Below are 18,163 nucleotides of genomic sequence, written 5' to 3'. Positions count from 1 at the left end.
GTTGAATAGTTGTGGGGTTTTTGTTCATTTTGGTCATAACTTCATTCATTTAACAAGCATTTGTGGAAGGTTAACCATGGATAGAACCTCTCTTGGGGCCCTGGAAGGCACTCTTCATGTCCTCCTTGAGCTCCCAGTCTAGTGGGTGAGACAGAAAGAAAACAAATGATGACAGTATAATACGATGAATTGTCCTCACCAGTACTGTACAACAGAAATATAACATGAGCTACAAAAAGTAATTTAAAATTTTCTAGGAGTCACTTAAAAAAATTTAAAACAAACAGGTATAATTTCTTTTAATAGTACATTTACTGAGCCCAATATATCCAAAATAGTCTCATTTCAATATATAATCCATATAAAGAGATATTTGATATTTTACTATTTTTCATACTAAGTCATCAAAATCTGGTCTGCATTTTGGTGTTACAGCACATCTCAAGTTGGACTAGCCACATTTCAGGGCCCCCAAGCCACCCTTGACAGTGGAGGTCGCTACAGTGGGGCTGAGAGAAACTTCTCTGCTGTCGAACCCGAGGGGTGGGTCAGGAAAAGGGATAATCAACTGTGCTGGAGGCTAAGGGTGGCAGGTAATGTCTGGAAGGGCTCAGAGGAGGTATGGGAAGCTGGATCTGCCACCTGGCCCAAGACACAGGTGTGACAGGTGAACAGCTGCCCTGGAAATGGTTGGGAGGGCAGGGCATGGTGTTTAGAAAGTGGGCTCATGCAGAAACTCTGGAGCTCTGTGGGCCTGTGGTCCTTAGCTTCTCTCAGGCCAGTGGCTGGCTGGGTGTCAGACAGTGGCATGAATGGGGGGTTGGTGATTTTCGTTTCCTCTTCTATCTGAGTGGATCTTGTTCTGAATGAGTGCTGAGCTTGGGATGAATCTAAGCCTTGGGGTATCTTTTCACCAAAGGGTCACTATCTTCTGTGCTGGAGAATCTCACCCCTGAGGGTCGGGATTGGAGTGGCTCTGTTCTGCTGCCATAACTGAGGGTCATTAATTCTGAATCCAGCTCAGGAACAAGATAGGCCAGGCACTGTGCTGGGCCCTTTACAGACCCATTATACAAACGTGGACACTGAGGGCTCTGGGAGGTTAAAGGCGACTGTCCAAGGTGTAACAGGTGATAAGTGGTAGGACCAGGATGGAAACTGAGGCATGTGTGACTCACTCTGCCTTCCCCACAGCACACTGCCCCAAACACGAATATTGCAGTACAATACGCAACCCTGGGATTTGCATTTTCAACTTTATAATCAATCAGCAAGCACTTATTTAATACTGACTGATGGGAAAGAATGCTGTGGTAAGTATGTAGGACATGGTTTCTTCCTCAAGTACGACACACAAAGGCCTGTGACAGGTGAACCAACTGTGAAATAGAAAAAATCAAAATAATTTCAGGAGAAATTTATGAGACTAGATATGTTCACTTAGCAGTTAAAATCATGAACGCTTTAACTGTGGGTAAAGGAATATTGAGCAGCAATGTGGAAGAGGGTGGGACATATTTTGGGCTGTGTACAGGGTAACTTTGCCAGATTTCCTGAATCACACTTATAATTTGCCTGAGATTAAAATCTTTTTATTGTTTCCTATCCTTTTCAGGCCACATAGTTGGCCAAGGTGGCAGGTAAGGATGCTGATGTCCCAGGCTTCTGGAAGGCATGTTCTCAGCTACTGATGTAAACATCAGGGCATCGATGTGTCCATCAGGAGACACCTGGTACAGTGGAAAAAACAAAGAACCTGGAGACTAAAACCCCCAGCCTTCCATCCCAGCTGAAGGTCTGTGGCCACATTACTTGATGTCTCTGAACTTCACTCTCTTCCAGGGATGTCTTGAGAATTTAAGGATGTAAGTAACCCATAAAGTGTCTATGAAGATTCTGGACTTGTCTTAATTTTTTTCTCCTTCCCTTACACCTAATACTCTAACCAACCTTTGGGATCCTCACTTAATAAAAACAAGCAGAATTAATTTGAGCAATTTTGCTACAACCATTCACAAGTAGATCCATATGACACACACTATTTGTTGACCACTCAGAAGTCATTCCTAGCCCCCCTTCTCCTAATAGGCTCTTGTTCTAGAGGCTGGAGGACCAAATACTTGCTAGTAGAGGCCATGCAAGACAGTTCTGTCCCATTCCTGATTGCATGCTGCCATGCATTATTCAATAGACAGTATATGGCCATTTGACATGAGCTAAACACTGTTCTAGTCCCTGGGGGAGAGAGAAAAAATATGTATATATATTAGATAATGCTATGCAAAAACAGTAAAATAAAACACAGAAAGGAATGGAGGAAGGGAAGTTGGAATTATGAATAGGGTGGTCAGGGAAGGTCTTACTGCAAAGTTGAAATGTGCACAAAGCCTGAAGGAGGTGAGGGAGCCAGCCATGTATTGATAGAGGGGAAAAGCATGCCAAGTGGAGGGAACAGCAGATGCAAGGGGGAGGCCTGGCCTTCTTAAAACAGTGGGAACCAGTGTGGCTGGAGTGGAATGGGCAAGGATTGTGTAGTCAAAAGGGAATCAGAGCAGAAACAAGATAGCCAGATCACATGGGCCATCTGAGGAGCTTGGAGTTGACACTTGAGTGTGCTGGGAAGCTACTGGGGTTGGAGCAGAGGAGTGCCATTTTTGATTTCTACTTTAATGTGTTCACTGTGCTTGCTATATTGAGAAAGGACAGGATGGGTCAAGGGGAAGAAGGTGGGTGACAAACTGGGAGGCGATGGGGTGATATGATGATGACTTGACCAAGGGTGACAGTGGAAGTATGTGGACATCAGCTGGAGGCTTCTTGAAAATGTTTTGATTTCCTAATAAAAAGAGACAGACCATACTAAACCGATTCTTCTCCCTTTACTCTTCTTGAAGAATGTGATGACCTGACCTGTAGCATCCATCTTTGGTCCAAAAACACACTGAGACATTGACCAGGGGCTTTGTCGATCCCCCCAACCAAGAGCAATGACTGTTCATCTCTAGATTTCTTGTACTGTGAATAAACAAACCTCTGTTGAGTGTATCTTTAGGAACACAGTGCCCTCAATGATGCCCTCCTTCTCCTGAACCTCTTCATCAGGAACAAGTGGCCTGAAAGGCCAGGCTCCAAACTGCTCCAAGGAAGCAAAGAGCCTCTGTGCGATTGCAGGAGGAAAAGAGATCTGAAACATATCGTCTCCTAATCCCCCTTCATCTGAGCTAATTTTCAAATGGACAAAGTAATCAATTCAAGTGATAAATATAGCTTATTCACAGGGCTGAATGAGTGGCTGGAACAATTCCCCAAACTCTGGTTTCCATTGAATAATTGAAATTATGCTAGGGCATGGAAATTTTTCAACAAATAAAATATGTCTGAAAATCTATTAAAAATATGTCTGCAAGAATCATTTGCAAAAGCCCAACTCAGCAATAAAAAATAAATTACATTCCATTCTTGGTGCTGTTCCCTTTGGGAAAGAGCGTATTAACTACCACTTCTTGGACAAATGGAACCAGTGCGTTTTGGAATGAAGGATGGGACAACACGAGGTTTAGGTAAAGATTCTACACTGGAAAGCGATGAGGGAAAAATTTTCCTGACTTCCTGTTGCTCAGATAATATATATGCGTTTTATTTCATCCATGAGGGTTTTTGGAATCAGAGTTTTCCATCTGTGGCTTTGAGTGACAGACAACATTACTCAGAAATGTTGGAGCTCATTCTGGCCATTTGGGCCAGCCCTATGGGGATCAAAGAGCTCACTAGAATCCCTTCTTTCTATTTTCATCTCGTCCTGAGCACAAGGCTCAGAGGAGAAAGTCCTTTCAAAGGTAGGTTAGAAAGTTGACCAAGGGAATGTAATTTTTGAGCTATAAATTGAAAAATCTTCTGAGTAATTTTTTTCCAGTGTGATGCAGCCCGGCCAGTTGGCTTCAAAAGCTGGTCGGGGTTGTGTTTCCATCACCCTCCTATACTCTATTGGTTCAGAGAGCGTGCTGGACACCTCTTTAAATTAAGACCTCGTAGCTTAAAGCCACAATCCTTTTGCCTGTTTCTTCTTTCTCATGTCATTATTTTTTGTTGCAGCTCAGGGCGCTGGCCTGGGGTTCACTAACTGCCTCAGGCAGGGCAGGATCTGTGATTTCCTCTCTCCAGATGGGCTCTAGCACTCAAGGGTTGCACATTTATGCAGGTCTGTGCCAGCCATATTTACCTCCAAGTGGATTCATTCCAGGGGAAACGTGGACTGGGAAAGAGGCACAGCCTCTCCTCGCAGAGTCCAGACCTCCTCCTAACTGAGAACTATCAGAGCTATGATTCCATTATTTAAAAGAAGCCATTGCCTCTGGACCCAAATTAAGAAAAAAGACTCAACTGCCCACATCGATGAGCGGCGGCACTAGAGGCAGCTCAGGGGCGAGCTGAGGGGATGAGCGGTTGTTGAAACAGAAAGATAGGATAATGCAACATCACACCCTGCTTCCTCCAAGTGCAGAGTGAACTTCAGCAATGGTACCAACCTTGGTCCTGTGAACAAGTCAAGTGCGTTTGAGAAGGGAGGTGGAGAATGGTTCTCCTTTCCTTTCAGGGCGAGAGCAAGTTTACCAGAGCTTAGAAAGAGAGTGTCTTAAAAAAAAGTACTTTCTATCTGTCAGACACCGGACCCAGCACTTCGTGTTTTAACTCACTTAATCCCCAAAACAGCCCAAAGAGGAAGCTACTTTTATCATCCTCATTTTACAGGCAAGGTAACAGATGCTTAGGGAAGTTAGATAGCTTGCCTAGGGTCATGGGTAGCAAATGATGTCAAGGCCGTTGCTCTTCACCTCTACAGATGGCTTTGAGGGGGGCCCGACGGGCTTCTGCAGAGGTTCGAGGTGTGTAGAATTGGGTTTGTATTTCATGGTGGCCTGACATCTGCTCTCTCGCCCAGGTGTGCACACCTGCTCGCTTGATTTCTCTCCCCCTGCCTCTTTCCCAGTTGGCCCTCTGCAAACTATGGCTACGAGGGGGTGGTAGAGGTTGACCTGAAAGAGGCAGTTACTTCAATAGCCATTGGTCTATTTGTAGTGGGGTGCTGGCTGGCGACACATGGGGAGCCTGGCAGCCATGGCCCCGGGGAAGTCCGTTGACCTCACTGGTTTCTGCCACCTCAGAGGCAACCTGAATGTGATTTGAAAGGCATCTGATAATTGCACTGTGTACTGTTTAGTTTCCCGACGTAGCTGGAGAGGATGGCAGTAGACGCATGAGTCCAAAATGGTGCAGGAGGAGTGCGAGAAGCCAATGAGGAGAATGCGGGAGCACTTGCTAAAACCCGCTGCCACGAAATCCGGTTACCCGGGTGGTGGCTGGTTGACTGGCAGGAGAAGGGGGCTTCAGGTGGTTTCTGGACCCCAGGGAAGGATTCCTTTCCCCACCATCCACGTACCCCCATTCTCAATTTCTGAAATTCTATAATTAGGCATTAACTTTAAGTTTCCTTATCTTACCTTAAAAAAATCAATGGTAGATTAGTTAAAAAGAGAAAAAGGAGAAAAATATTGTGTTGACAGAAAGATCCATGTTCTTGAAGTAAAAAAATCTGTAAGGAATTTGTTAATTATACTATACATATAAACATTTCAAAAACTATGTTTTATTTATTTTTTATTTTTTTAAGATTTTATTTATTTGACACAGAGAGAGGAAGTGTGAGAGAGCACAAGCAGAGGAAACGGCAGAGGAAGAGGGAGAAGCAGGCTCCCCTCTGAGCAGGGAGCCCGATCCCAGGACCCCGAGATCATTACCTGAGCCAAAGGCAGACGCCTAACCCACTGAGCCAACCAGGCGCCCCATAAAACTCCATTTTATTTTGAATTACATATGGAAGTGACTGTTAATGTCAAGATCTTTTTACTGTCTTTCCAATTTTTTAGTACATTAGGTCTTAGTTTGAGCCCCATAAAATATAAATACTCTTGAGAAACTCTAACTTTGCATTCCGTTTCTATTTCTGTGCAACAAACTACCATACATTTAGCAACTTAAAACAACACCCATGTATTAGCTTTGTGATTTAGACCAGTCACTTCATTTCTGGGCTTCAAGTTTCTCCTCTGTCGTGTTCTGTGCATGAAATGGGGCTGTTTTTAAAGAGTGTTGTCAGTTTAGACTTTCTGAAACTTGGTTCCAAAGTCACACAGGCTCTCTAGTTGTACAGATGCTTGGCATCACTTACAAGGAGCGATGAAAGGGCTGAGGATGGCTCATTAAAATGGAACCCTATCGAATGTGCGCTGCCAACAGAGCCCCAGGGGTCACGGTAGCATCTGAAGGGTAGCTTTCGAAAAGTAATTGATACTAGAGGATGGTCAGGATGAGGATGGCCAGACTTGTGTTTCACAAGGTCATTCATTCAAGCACTCTTACTCCCAAGCATCTGGACAGCACTCCCTACCATGCTTGGGGCTTTCAGAGATCAAAGTAAAAAACAATAACAGGGCTTCTTATATTTAGGAGCAGACCAGGTATGGAAGACACTAGGGCTGCCCACCAGTATTTCCTGCTTTCCTTCCTTCGGCCAAACAGTATGATTGTACTTCCCCAGCCTCTGAAGGTGGATATTCCATGTGATGTTTTTGGTGAATGAGCCGTGAGTGGGAGAGGAGTAGGTCCCTTCTGAGTGGAAACACTTAAGAACTGGTATGTGATTCTAATTAATGATGCTGCATATCATATATTTGAAAGTTGCTAGGAAAATAAATCTGAGTTCTCACCATAAGAAAACACAATGTGTAACCAGGTGTGTTGTTGGATATTAACTAGACTTACTGTGGTGATCATTTCACAATGTATACAAGGATTGAAGACAAGTATGGTGTATACCTGAAACCAATATACAATTATATGTCAATTAAACCTCAATTTAAAAGAAGAAAAAAGAAAAATAATACTTGTACTCCAAACAAACAAATAAAGAATACCAGAAAATTAAAAAAGAAAGAAAGAAAAAACTGGTGTTGTTTTCCGTGTTCTCTTCCTCATGGTGATCATACAAATTGGGGTGATCATCAAGTTGGGGCAATGGGTGATATAACACCCAAGACAGCAACTAGAAGGTGCCAGAACTTGCATATACTGCGAAATAAACTATTGTGTTTTAAGCTTTTAAGATTTTGGGCTTGTTAGTTACTGTAGTGTCACCTAGCATAACCTAACTGATAGAGAAAGAAACAGGCCATAAAATTTGGTCAATGGTAGAAATTGTAGTCTAGAGAGAAATATCACTATACTGACAGAGGAAGAGAAAAAAAGCGCTGATAATCCAAATTCCTGGATGAACTATTTTTGAGTTTTCTTTTTATGCTCCCTCCCAGGCTTGAGGGAGTTGGTGAAGTGTTAAAAAGCAGATAGCAGGGATCTCAAAGAGATGAAGAATTAGTCTGGATTCACAGATCGAACTGCCAGCCTTTGGCCGACAGAGAGCTGGTTGGATTTGCAAGCTTCGTTTTCTAAGAAAATACCTCTCAGGGTGTCGTCTAAAGTCTTCTTGGAGTTCACTTGTTTCAGCTCTGATGGGCTGCGTGCAAGAAAAAGCATTGGAATTGTCTTTCAGCTAGATAACTTGGGATCTTTTGAACTCTTGTTATGTTTGGGCTGATGCGTTTTGGCCATCTTCTCAAAAAAAGTTGTCCCTGCTGCTTCTGCCTCAGATCGATTTCCTGGAATGGTCTTCTGAGCTCACCCTTTGCTGTCTTTCTTTTCTTCTTCCAGAGGAGAATCTAGTACAAACCAAACATCAACCCCCAAATCTGAAATTTAGGACCACACTTTATGGAGATGGAGCCTGCGTTGTTCTCAAACCAGCCAAGGTATCCTGGGCCATCCTGGGGAATAACAATCAGCTATGCCACGGAACCCAAGGCTGGCTATCCTTTTTCTTTCTCACATCTGAGAATCATCGGAAAGTTCAGATCGCTTGTTAACTTTGTAAATGTTGAGAGTTCTCACACCTATGTAAAAGCAGAATACTTTGGGGATAGAAAGATGAGTAAGAACTTCTCTGCTTTCTGAATATTCACTACTAGTTGCCAGCTCATATAGTGCAGTAATGGGGAGGAAGACATAGTGTGTTAAAAGAGGTTCTGAGAGCACTCTTTTCCTGAATTATAAGTAGGTGACTTGGATAGATAGATTAGTTTGATTCTCAGTGTAACTTGAATAAATTAGAGAATACCTCAAGGCTCAGTTTGGGCAGGGTGTTATGTTCAGAGGAGCAATATGGTGGCCAAAAGATTATAGCAAATATTTCAGTTCTTTACTCAGATACTTATTGAAATGGGAAAGGGGCTAGTGTGTTCTTAATACATGGCCACCCTCTTTAAAATAGTTTTCCTTCCCATGCTTCTCCTTTTACTATCCTTTGCTCCCTGAAAGTCTTTCTCTTCTACTCTCATTTCCCTATCCCTAAAAACCATTGCCTGACAGTTTTAAACATAAGCGTTCTCTCCACTTTCCCTTTTGCCCTTTCCAGTATCTCCACACTGTAGGACAGCCCAGGAGCTGAGCTGGCTTGCAAGAATGCTCCCTCCGTAGATGCCAGAGTGAGTAGTCACACACCCATTTTTGTCCCTGTTCCAAAATAATACTTTTGTCTCTTAAATATTGAGAATATTTACATGAAATATGAGTTTCCTAACCTTTAAACATTTCCACAGCATTTCTTCATTGCTCTTTCGGGACTGAGCATGGTATAAGGTAAAGTGTCCCGGTCTGGGCGGTCAGGAACTCTGCCCCCACTGGATTCATCACTTTGGAAAAGTCACTGAATGCCAGGTTCATTTGGTTACTTCACTATAAACTAAGAGGAGATGGATCATTTGGATCTCTGAGGCCTCTGATGCTACACTAAGTGGAATCCCAAGTAATGGCCTGGTGGGACGGGCAAGGAGTGTAGGACAGTNATCACTTTGGAAAAGTCACTGAATGCCAGGTTCATTTGGTTACTTCACTATAAACTAAGAGGAGATGGATCAGTTGGATCTCTGAGGCCTCTGATGCTACACTAAGTGGAATCCCAAGTAATGGCCTGGTGGGGCGGGCAAGGAGTGCAGGACAACGCTGGCACCATCTATATTGTCAGAATGAGACAACACAGCGAGAGAAGGCTCTCCCTATTCATAGGATTTTCAGTGCAAGTGCACCATGCTGGCCCTATATCAAATCATGAAACATGTCAAGGATGGTTTCTCAGTCTATAACGAAGATAAAAGTATTTTCACAGTTTAAAAAGAAAGTTCATTCATCCTAAATTCCTTGATTGTCATAGTTCTTTTTAAAAAAATCTTCCTTCTTTTCTTTCCCTTTTGTTAATCTGTGGGGCAGCAGCTACAACCTGGGATTCCTGACATGAGCGTGGCTTTCCTGTGGCCTCCATCATCCGCGACATTGATGGCATGAGCTAATTCTGCAAGCACACACAATGCTCGTGTGTCATCAAGGTATGGCCCCGTGTTAACTTTCCTGTCACAGTGTCACTGTGGGCTTTGTATTTGGCAACAGCTATATTGAGATATAATTCACATACTATACAATTCATCCATTTAGAATGTGTAATTCAATGGTTTTTAGTATGGTCACAGAGTTGAGCAATTATCACCACAGTTCATTGTAGGACATTTTCATCACCCCAAAGAGGAACCCTGTACCCATACCTGTCATGCCCCATCCCCCACTTCCCCAGCCTCTGGAAACCACTAATTTACTGTCTCTGTGGATTTACCTATTTTGAGCGTTTCAAACAAGTGGCGTCCTATAATCTGTGGTCCTTTGTGACTGGCTTCTTTTACTTAGCTCAGTGTTTTCAGTGTTCATCCATGTTATAGCAGGCGTCAGTACTTCATCCCTTTGATGACCAAATCATATTTCACCGTATGGATATATACCACATTTTGGGTACCCATTCATCTGTTGATGGACCATCGCTTCCTTTTTCCCCTTTATTTTCTCAAACTTACTCTCCTAATTATGCTAAGATATGTCATGATTCCAAATGTCACTGGAGAAAAAGCACACAGCTGTTCCCTTTACCAGAATCTATTTATATGCACGTTGGACGGGCACCTCCAAACTGTGGATCCCCACATAGAAGCTGGGTGACCCTTGGTTAAGAACATGAGACTCCTGGGTCAGACTGCCTGGTTTGAATTTTGGTTTTTACCACTTATTCTGAAAACAGCACTTAGCTCTACCTTTTTAAACCTTAGTGTCCACATCTTCAAAATGGGAATTATACCATCACCTCTCTATGGCAGAGACCGCCCATCAGCCCTTAGTTACCATCCTCACTTCCAAAGTGATAAAGCTCCATTCTTTGGAGAGACATGGCTACCCGGGATGAAGGTTGTACTTCCTAGATCCTCTGTTGTTAGATATGGCCTTGTCTCTACCTCTGGCCAGTGGTATGCAAGCAAAAGCATCATTTAGCAGCTTCTAAGAGCGTTCTTTTAAAGACGTCTGGCACATGTCCCTTTCCCCTTTTGATTTGATCTCTTCCTCCATCCTGCTCCCTGGAAGCTGACACTATAATCCTGGACCATATGATCAAAGCCTAAACTATAATATGGAATTTGGTTCCTGAAATGGGAGGCTGCAAGTAATAGACCCTAAGCATGTGGCATAGGATTAGTTGAAGTGGTCAGGTAGCGGGTGAGAATACACGGATTGCAGGCTACCTGGTGAGCTTTGCTATATGGTGGTAAAACATTTATTAAACACTCTTCTCTGAGTTCACTGGGAGACAGAGCAGGGCCAGACTGAGTCAACAGTATTAGGGAACAGCTGGGAAATTTCTACAGCCTGGTGTGTGCTGGCTGTTTCTTGACACTCTTGCCCTAAAATTGTCTGGCTTGGGTTAACAGCCTGTAGGCATTGGTGGAAGGGAGTCGGGCTTTGCTAAAATAGGATTTTACCTGCATCCTGGAATCTAAGTCAACTGAGGGTGCAATCATAGTGGGAACCCAGCAGGGCTAAAAACACGAAGGACATTTCTCTTGCAGACAGAAGAGGTTAGTAGAGACTGAAGTGGTAGCTTCACCGGGATATAGCTTATGGCTGGAGGCCATAACTCAACATCCTCTGTTAAGTGTTCTCTGCATCACCATAGCAACGTAAAATAATAATAGCAACGAAGATCAGATAGGGCGTTATCTTTGCTCTAAAGCCTACTGGTCTGCATGACTTCAAGGGGCCCACCGTGAGGATGAATGGGAAGGGTATGCAGCACCGAGGCCAGGAATAACAGACTAGAGCAGTGGTTGGCAAACTGCAATCTGCCAGGCAAATCTGACCTGCCATTGGTTCCCCCCCCGCCCCAACCACCCCTGACCGTACAACAGGTGAGAAAAAAATGTGGACATGTGTTTTCTTTCTTATTTTGTAATTACCTACATGATACTCTTGATTTTTGCCTTTGGGCCCACTAAGTCCAAAATATTTACTGTTTAGCCCTCTGACAGGACAAGTTTGCCAATGTCTAGACTTAAGTCTTAGGCATAAAGATTAGGTCAAGATAAGATCTTGCACACACAGTGACTGACTACGGGAAAATAAATAGACAAGAAGCTTAGCAGAAGTTTGAAGGAATTTTATTGCTGTAACTATTGTCTTCATCTGCAAACGTCTGGAATTGTTCCACCCCTGAAATAATGCGGCTGACCCCAAACCTGCCCCAGCAGGAAGTAGGCTGTTAGCCTCTAAGGGGGCACCCTCTCCAAAGCCTACGTGCTCTCCAAGGATAGCGCACGAAGTACCAGATAGGCCACCAGCCAACTTACCCTGAGGCCTGAGAAGGCGCTGTGGCAATCCTTGCCCTGTGGGATTTAACAAAACTACAAGAAGCCAGTGACTGCCACGTGTCGCTGTAGTCACCCTTTTCCTGACGGGTGTTTTATTTGCCACTCTGGAGTCTTAGTCCTTCATCCCATATTGTGTGTGTACGTGTGTGTGCGCATGTGTGAGTGTGTCTTTTAGTTGTTAGGTCACTGGGCAATGAGAAGCCATGTGTGTTTCTGAGGCGACATGACGTGAGTGGAAGGTAGTCTCTAATCTAGTCCCAGGAGACATGACTGTAAAACCATATTTTCATTTAGACAGTTCAAACATTCCACATCATTTGTATTTTTTTTTTTTTTGAAGAGAGTGGTAGAGGGGCAGAGGGAGGAGAGAGGGAATCTTTTTGTTTTGTTTTGTTTCATTTGTTTTTTCGTGTGTGGGTTTTTTAAATTTTTTATTATGATATGTTAGTCACCGTACAGTACATCCTTAGTTTTTGATGTAGTGTTCCATGATTCATTGTTTGCATATAACACCCAGTGCTCCATGCAATATGTGCTCTCCTTAATACCCACCACCAGGCTAGCTTACCCCACCCTCCTCCCCTCTAAAACCCTCAGATTGTTTCCCGGAGTCTATAGTCTGAGAGAGAGAATCTTAAGAGGCTCCATGCCCAGTGTGGAGCCCAACATGGGGCTCGATCTCACAACCCTGAGATCATGACCTGAGACAAAATCAAGAGTCAGACACTTAACCAATGGAGCTACCCAGACGACCTACATCATTTGGATTTTATACAAAATACCTGTATAATGTTCTGTCTTAAAAATAAAAGCAGGAAAATAAAAAGAAAAATTCTGGCATACATATTCAGCTGCAGATAATATTTGTGAGCTCTTTTCAAACTTTGGGAACAACGGGAGTCACAGCGTTGCCATTTCAACACACATACATCAGGGCTTCCATTCCAATTCATAATCACTCTTGGGAAAGGGGCAAATTTTGCCATCATACTTTCGTGCGTCTAATATCTTCAATTTTTTTTTTCATTTTGCTAAACCAGTTTCTTAAGAGAGGACTCTCAGGTTTTTTTTTTTTTCTTTTAAGAGACAAGTGGTTCTCTTGGGGCGCCTGGGTGGCACAGTCGTTAAGCGTCTGCCTTCGGCTCAGGGCATGATCTCGGCGTTCTGGGATCGAGCCCCACATCGGGCTCCTCCGCTGGGAGCCTGCTTATTCCTCTCCCACGCCCCCTGCTTGTGTTCCCTCTCTCGCTGGCTGTCTCTCCGTCACATAAATAAATAAAATCTTAAAAAAAAAAAAGAGAGACAAGAGGTTCTCATTAATTAATTACACAGTCATTATAGCTACATTTTAGTACGTCTAGACATTAGCACAATGTCATCCTAATGCTACCAAGCTAACCCAACTCTCAACATGGCCCTTACCCCATTCTAGTCCTTTTTGGTATTTTTTTTTAATGGTTACAATCATAATGTACAAAAATTTTATGTCTTGCGTTTTCATTAAATACCATGTAAAGAAATATTTCTGTGTTTTTACATAGTCTTTTAAAATAAGCTTTTTAGTGGCTGCTTCATGTTCTGTGTAATAGTGATTTTTGTTTTAGTCATCTACTGCTGTGCAACAAACCACTTAGAACTTACTGACCTAAAACAACAATAGTCATTGTATTATCTCTCATGTGTCCTGGGCTTGGGAAAGCTTGCCTGGGTGGTCTGAGTTCAAACAGTTGCCATCACATGGTGGCTGGATGTGGGACAGTGGCTGGGGCAGTTGGGGGCAGGCCAGGCTTCCACCTCTCTTTACATAGTCTCAGAGCATCTCAGAGTGGAGCCCTGACTCAAGCTACTTTCGGCTTCCTCACAATATGGCAACCTCAGGATGCTGGGACTTCTTATGTGGTGGCTCAGGGCTCTAGCAGGAGTGTTCTAAGCTGTCAGGCAGAAGCTGCACTGTCTTCTATGATCTTCACACAGTGCCCCTCCAGCTACACTAACCAGTCATCAAGGTTGGCCTAGGTTCAAGGGGAAGGAATATGTCTTGCTGGCTGGGTGATGAAAGAGTCTGCAGAGATGTTTTAAAATTCAATTTCACAACCCGTTTTCTTATTCTTTTATCACTGGACATTTGTTTACTTCTGGGTTTTTTTTTTTGCTGTGAAGATAATATTGTGATAAACATCTTCATGTGTATAGCTTTTCCCATATTTTATATGAAAGTAGGATTATCATTTCCAACAATATAATCTTTCCTATGGTCCCTAAACTACATTGCCAAGGAACTTTCCAAAAGGATAGTATAGATTTAAAATGCTATATGCAATGTAGGTGACAATATTTTTGATTTGTCATTATTAGTAATATAAATTACCATTAGACTTTTATTTTGTTAATATGTAAGTTTGGTTTTGTTTGTTTAATTTGCATTATTTTTTATAACTGGCAAAGTCATCTCTCCTATTTGCGAATTTTATTATCTCATTGTCTTTCTAGTTTATGTATTGGGTCTGAATGTGTTTATTGAAAGTTGCTTGAACTTTTACATGCTAAAAATGTCAGTCACTTCTATGTCATATTTGCCAGCTTAATCTTTTTCTTTTGGTTAATAACTTTCCTTGGAGTTTAGGTGTTTTTAACTTTTTCCTACAAATCTATTCCCTGTTCTCTCTGATTTCTTTTATCACATTTGTTCTTAGAAAGGTGTCCCTCCTCCAGACTTTCCAGAAGTAAAAAATTATCAGTGATATGAGAATCTCTAATGACATTTTCATGGTTACAGTTTTACATTTAACTTCTTATTCATTTTAAATTTATTTATTATGTTACTTGGGTCTAAAGTAATCCTTCCTCTAATGCTAATAAGCAAAACCAATGCTATGGGATAGTTCCAACTTTGCCTCCATTGATTTATGATATCTTTTTACTACACATAAAATTCTTATTTATCATATGGTCTAATTCTGGACTATTTATTCCATTGAATTTAAATAGTCTCAATTGTTGTTTTCCTTTGTTATGCTTATCTGTTTTCTATCTTAGATAAACTCCATAATTAATATGCACTAAGTCCAAAGAAAAACCATTTTTGAGAATATGATTAAAGTTCATTGAACTTCACCTTGAAATATTTGATGTTTTTGCAATATTTAGTTTGCAAATACAGGTGCATATGGTATATCTCTTCATTTATTGAAACTTTCAAAAAATAGCGTTTAATTTATGTAGCTGTTTGTCCACATTCTTGATTTAAAATCCAGGATTTCTTTTCTCCTTAAGGGCCAGTACAGATATTGGATTGGTCTCATGGACAAAAGTCTTTGATTGATGGTTAAGCAGTCAGGTGTCTCTTGAGTAGCCCCTTTAGCTCATTCTATTTTTTTTTTTTTGGATTTTATGTAAAGCATCTATAATTTTTGACTTAAAAAAATTGTAGACCTAATGTTCAGAAGCCAAATAGTAGTCAGGGGTTGCTAAGACAAGGGAAGGCAGGTTCACAGCTTTCAGTCCTAACAAAGAGGAGGAGAGGAAGTAGAGCTGGGAGAAGCGAAGGTAACTCTAACAGGGTCCCAGACGCCTTCACAGGGCTCAAGGCACAAGCACCATCCATGCTTGTGTTAGGGACAGACACGGCACGTCACAGAAAGTGGCTATGACAGATATGCCCTATCTGGAAATTCTGTCAAGCTTGGAAGCCTGAGCGCATTTTCAGTGTCCAGCCAAACAAGGAGAAGGCACTGATGCCCTCTGTGTGCGCAGAGGGCACCGTAGGCTGCCAGCAAGACAGAGTATCCCGGGCTCCAGGAAGGGCCACCAGATAGGGGCACACTCGGGCAGTCTCCTGTCTAAACACCACCACCTCAGGTTCATTTCCAAAATCCCAGTTTCCAAAATGCAAACACACGTGGTCATGCCTCTCCTCCAGCAGGATGACCCCTGGGTGCAGTCATTTGAATTGACAATCAGTTCCAGTAAGTGCTGAGGGCTAGAGCCTCATCCAGGAAAAGAGAAAAAAAAGGGAGAGAGGGAGGAGGGACCCAAGTAGGAGGAGGGGGAGGCCATCTGGAAAAAGGAAGTGACATACCAACTGTCAAAGTCTGGCTGGGGGGTCATCTTTAATATGCACTAAGGAGATGGGATTCATGTGCCACGTCACCACCAAAGTCACCTCTGCTGAGTGTCAGGCTGAAGCCCATGTCCCAGATGAAAGCAAGCTGGAGCTCCCTCTTATCTCAGGCAAAACCTTGCATTTAATGGTTAAAGAGCACATACATCATGCACCATTAAAACTGCCAGTTTCCATCTCTTTCACACCATTAGTAGAATATATATATCATTAAAGGAAGTGAGTTACAATATAAAAATATGGTAATTCAGACTGTCAGGTCACAATTGACAGCACATTTGGGGGGCTGTTTTCCTGATCTGTCTCCAGAGACCCTATATTTAGTGAAAAGACATTTCCCAGAAAAGTTTTCATAAATGTTCTCCATGGGAAAAATGTATATTTATCACTTCACATAAAAAGAAATCTAAAGTAAATGTTTTAGAAGCTGGCTTCTCAGAAAGTGAGTGGCTATTTTTAATCTGTAGCTAGAAGATTTTTTCTTAACAACTTTTTAAGAGTCAGGGAATGCTCTGGGTTATCTGCAATGTTAATAGCAATATTATCTGTAATTTTTTCCCTCTTTTTTGTCCTCCCTACAGCCATGCTTCATGCCCTATGGTCTGATTCTGGTGTTGGGAAGTATATTTATCATGTTTTTTATTTTCTAGATTTTATGATGCTCTGATATCTTGGAGACTAGCTGACAGGGGAGACACTGTCCCTCTCAGGGTAAGCCAATTCCTAGAGAGAGCTATGACTTCTCTGTACCAAACCAAAAACCGACTGATCCAAAGCCCATCTCCCCTACCCACCTCCTCTTTTGGGCTCTCACATTCTGGGCCACTATTCCCTGCCGCCGTAATCACCACAGGGCCAGGTACCAGACAGCTAGGGACAGCCCCTATGCCCTGAACCTCCTTTAAGTATTCCTGTTAGCCAATCCTAAGTGTACAAGGCCTGCTAACCCTGCCTCATCCATTTCTTCCAGCCAAAACCACGAGAAAAGTTCTCACCCATGCTTTCTCCTTGCTTCCTCTGCCTCCGGACTAACTCACTCCTTCCTCCTAAGGCTCTGACAGTGTGGTGTGTGCCCCTTCCTCCTGGTCACTGTGAGTACCCAAGTCTCTCTTCAGTGGCAGCCCTCTCCTCAACTGTTGGCCTCACCAGAATGGAGTAATAATCAACTCTACATTTTAAAACAGAAGTGGAGAAATGTTCACAAATCTCCTGTCCAGGAGCTCAGAGGAGTAGATTATCCCTCAAACTGCGTGTAAATAATCCCGATGGCTACTCACTGCTTTTTTCTAATAGCTCTCAGTTAGAATGAGACTTTATTCCACTTCAACGGGCCATTCTCCATACTGTCGGAGGGAAACCACATTGATGAAAAGCTTTGGAATCCAGCAGCCATGGGAGAGAAGTATAAAGAAAATGCAGTTGAAAAGCCTGAGGTTAGTCAAGGTAGGACCAGGCCAGGGTCGGAAATTTACTGAGGAAAGAGACCCTAAAAGAGAAGGTAGAAAAATCAGATTGGGGAAACAGGAGAAACATTCATTTCAGGTAGAATAAAGTGGAAAAACTATAATTCAGTGGAAGTCTTCTTAGGCACGGCACTGGGTTCTGAAGGATGCCTTGCTAAATGAGCTGGGCAGCATGCTGGTCTCCGGAGACGCAGAGACGAAGGTCGCAAGGACGCTGAAGTACCCGTGTGGGAGGCCTTCCCAGTCTCTTACGGTGAGCAGACATGGAAAATGGGCAACAGCTACTTAGTGTGAGTGCCCCAGTGGGTAAGTGTAGGGGCCATGGCAGCACAAAGGAGGAAGGTCAGAGAAGTCACCCGGTAGGACCGGGAGGCATTTGCTGGGAACTGAGGAAGTGGGGGAGGGGAGTCGTTCTGAAGACGGTTCCAAGCACAGCAGACAGATTTTGCAAAGGCCAGAAGAGAAGGTAAGTCAGGGAAGGATTTACAGCAGGCAATTATAGGAACAGGTTTTTATTAAAAAAAAAATTGTCAGTTGTGGAACGCATCACGTAATATAAAATTCACCATCTTTACCATCTTTAAGTGTAAGTATATACACATTTTTGTGCAATAGATCTCTATAACTTTGACATCTTGCAACTGAAACTCTATACCCATTGAACAACAACTCCGCTTTTCCCCTTTCCCCAGCTCCCAGTAATTGCCATTCTACTTTCTATTTCTACAGACTTGGCT

General features: G+C 42.8%; 1 long non-coding RNA gene across 2 annotated transcripts; it reads left to right on the top strand.

The window, feature by feature from the left end:
- The first annotated feature begins 5,818 nt into the window (after window positions 1-5,818).
- Window positions 5,819-17,037, top strand: LOC117801058. 2 transcript variants are annotated; one of them, XR_004623440.1, is made up of 5 exons: window positions 5,819-6,690; window positions 7,762-7,859; window positions 8,522-8,591; window positions 9,376-9,488; window positions 16,614-17,037. It is a non-coding gene; the product is annotated as an uncharacterized LOC117801058 (long non-coding RNA). The 2 variants fall into 2 exon arrangements; XR_004623441.1 differs by having other exon boundaries at window positions 9,373-9,488.
- The last annotated feature ends 1,126 nt before the right edge of the window (window positions 17,038-18,163 follow it).

This window comes from Ailuropoda melanoleuca, chromosome 2 (genome assembly GCF_002007445.2).
Source record: "Ailuropoda melanoleuca isolate Jingjing chromosome 2, ASM200744v2, whole genome shotgun sequence".
In the NCBI taxonomy this organism is placed as follows: domain Eukaryota; kingdom Metazoa; phylum Chordata; class Mammalia; order Carnivora; family Ursidae; genus Ailuropoda; species Ailuropoda melanoleuca.
Note: the sequence above shows the minus strand (reverse complement) of the source record. Positions and strands in the feature narration are given on the sequence as shown.